Here is a 3,484-nt window from a genome sequence, read left to right as displayed (position 1 = left end):
CCACTTGCTTTGGGAGTGATTTATTGCCCAGAATAGATAACTACTCTCTGCCCAGGAGAGCAGGGTAAATGCACTGAAGAGTTTGTTGGGCCTTACAGAATCTTAGTCTTTGCTTAAAAAAAAAAAAAATCCACAAGAAGCTGGGCGCTGGTGGCTTACTTGGAGATGGAGGCTTGGAGACAGCCTGGGCAGAGAAGTCTGTGAGCCTCTTATCTCTAATTACCCACCAAAAGCTGGGAGTGGAATTGCGACTCAAGTGACAGAGCCTCAGCCTTGAGTAAAAGAACCAAGTAAGAGCATGAGACGTTGAGTTCAAGCCCCAGTACCACCAAATAAAGTTCTCTGGTTATGAGTAATAGAAGCCAACCATCTAGTGAAACTCCCTGGAGGCAATGAACACCAAAGAACCTATGAAAAAGCCCCATAGCCCTGAACAAGGCACAAGCCAAGCAGCAGGGGTCACACTTGTCCCTGTTCTGTAGTGGGAACATGTAAATTGTATGTTTTTTTTAAATTAAATTTTATTGACAAGGTGATGTACAGAGGGGTACAGTAACATAATAAGGTAGTGAGTACATTTCTTGTCATATTTGTTACACCTTCCCTCATTTTTCTTTCCCTTCCCTAGTTCAGGTAAGCATATACAATACAATGGTACAATATCCAGTGTACCAAAATCATACAGTAGCCACATGGGGTACGCCAAAGGAAATTCACCTAGTACATTAGACATAATTATAACAAAATCCTCCTGTTTCCTTCTCTTTGAGTTCATTTTGCTTAGCCTCATATAATCATATGTCCATAGCTGTTGAGCTATTGTGATCCTCTGATAGGTCTATCCTAGACCTTTTTATGTTTATTTAGTAATTGTTTGGTTTTAGATACATAATGTAAAGTCGCTGACCCAAACAGGTGGAAATACCATTTGAAAAGAAGTTAGTTATTTTTCAGACCTGATCTCTATTGTTCTCCCACACACACACCCCTGCACCCCTAACAGTCATATATCAAGGAGACCATGTGCCTTTGTTCTCTGTTGAACTGTATATTTTGTTGTTTCTTTGTGTGTATGTGTCCCTCTGTTTTGAGATGCTGAGTCTAGTTGGCTGAAACCATATTGCCAGATCAGATCTTAACCAGGAACAAGTAGTCCCTTGGGGACTGTTTCCTGTGAGGGAAGTGTTCCCAGGCAAACAAGGGAGCTGTTTCAGCCTGTCTCACTAGGCTCTCACAACCCCATGACAGGGTAGTAGTACTGCTGTCTGCATTGTAGATGGGGAAACTGAGGTAGGAACACTTGAGAGCACTGATGAAACTGTTTGCGGCAAAGTCCGTATTTAAATACAGTCCTGGCTGGGTGCCAGTGGCTCACTCCTGTCATTCTGACTACTCAGAAGGCTGACATCTGAGGATGGAGGTTGAAAGCCAGCCTGGTTAGGAAAGTCCGTGAAACTCTTTTCTCCAATTAACCACCAGAAAACTTGAAGTGGTGCTGTGACCATAAGTGGTAGAGTGCTAGTCTTGAGCTGAAGAGCTCAGAGACAGTGCCCAGGCCCAGAATTCAAGCTCCACCACCGACAAAAAAAATTCAGGTCCCAGATAAGCCAGAACCCTAACCCAAATCTTTGCTACTAATTGGCTTCAAACTTTGCTTCTAAGACATCAAGAATCATTATAGAGAGTGAGATGCTGGAGTTTCATGCCTGCCTGTAAATTTTAGCTACTTAAGAGGCTGAGACCTGAGGATCATGGTTCAAAGCCAGCCCAGGCAGGAAAATCAATAATCTGATATCCAACTGACCAGCAAAAAGCTAGGAGAGGAGGTATGGCACAAGTGGTAGAGTACCAGTCTTGAGTGGAAAAGCTAAGGGACATGTCGTGCCTAGGCCCTAAGTTCCAGCCCCATTTCCAACATCCACACAGGCAGCCAGAAGAGTGTGTTGGCCATTTGGGATTGGGGATAGAGGAAGTGGAGAGTTACTGCTGAATAGTGTGCGTTTTCAGTTTCAATAAACATTAGCTGCTCCCTTGTGATCACCACTGTTGTCTTATTCTTAGAAACAGTGATCTTGATTGTACCACAGAGGAACATTCTGTGACTGAAACTGTTGTGCCAAGTCGCAAGACCACCCCCAAGAAGACCACCGAGATTTAGACACTCCGAAATGCAAAAGCAAGGCAAGGCTTTATTTAACGAGCTGCCAACTCGGGCCTCGTCCTACCCACCGACACAGCGGAGGTTAGGAGGAAGCCCCGAGCTGTGATTACACAGGGCTTATAAAGGCAAAGAACAAGGTTACATCAGCTGTGCAAGCAAGATTAGAACACAGGTACAAATCTGATTGGCTCAGGGTTCGATTCTAAAATGGGGTTCACGTGGTGGGGCCTGACTTCAAAGTCTGGCACCTCATTTCCCCCTTTTTCTTTTTGGTACCTTGGGAGCCAATCATGGCTCCATTCTGTCCATTTCAATGGCTTGCATGTCTAGGGGATGATATAGAGGTAAGGCATGGGCCAGTATGGCCAAAAGTAGTATCCGAAAATAACTCTGGTCCCTCGGTTTTAAAGGGGGGCTGATGGGTGAAGATCATCCATCTTCTGTAACTTCTTCAGGCTGACTCAGGGGCGTTGACCTCACCCAGCCAGGAACCTATAACCCTAGTCTACTTTACCAAGGGACTGCAGGATTCACCTCACTTGAGTGAGCTGCCAAAATAACATTAACACTAGCCAGGGTAGTAAGGAAAGAAGGCAAAAAGAAAATTATAACAATATTCAGTCTAACTTTCTTTTCTTGAGGCGAAGGCGAAGCGGCTGAGTTGGGTGCTTGGAGACCTCCCATGTTCCACCACGGTAGTTGTCATCCAGGGCAAAGGGGTCAGCTGGCCTGGCGTGGAAGTAATGAACCCAAGTGGTGATGCCGTCTAGGGTTCCTTCCACCATGGTTCTTAGGATTTCAGTCCCCTGGTCTGAATAAATGGGGGGTAGGGACAGAAGCAGAATCATATCTTTTAGAGTCCAATTCATTTTCTCTACCTGTCCTGCACTCTGGGGTCTATAAGCACAATGCAATTTCCAATCCGTCCCCAGTGCTGCAGCTATTCCCTGACTTACTTTTGAGACGAAAGCCTGTCCGTTGTCTGACCCAATGTTGGATGGGAAGCCATACCTGGGTAGGATTTCTTCCAGGATCTTCTTAGCCACTACATTCGCAGTCTCATGCTTTGTTGGATAGGCTTCAACCCATCCTGAAAAGGTGTCTACAAAAACTAGCAAATATTTGTAATTTCTGTGAAATCTACTTCCCAATACACACCTGGCCTATTCCCACAGAGGCGAGCTCCTTTAGTAATCTGTTGATTGGGGGCATTGGCAAGCTGACAGGCCTTTAACAGATCTCAATAAGGACACAATCTCAGGTCTACAAGCTTTCTTTACTAAACAGATGTATGAGCTTAAAATTCTCACTGCCAGTCAGGGC

The sequence above is a fragment of the Perognathus longimembris genome, chromosome 23, assembly GCF_023159225.1.
Source record: "Perognathus longimembris pacificus isolate PPM17 chromosome 23, ASM2315922v1, whole genome shotgun sequence".
Classification (NCBI taxonomy): Eukaryota; Metazoa; Chordata; class Mammalia; order Rodentia; family Heteromyidae; genus Perognathus; species Perognathus longimembris.
Note: the sequence above shows the minus strand (reverse complement) of the source record.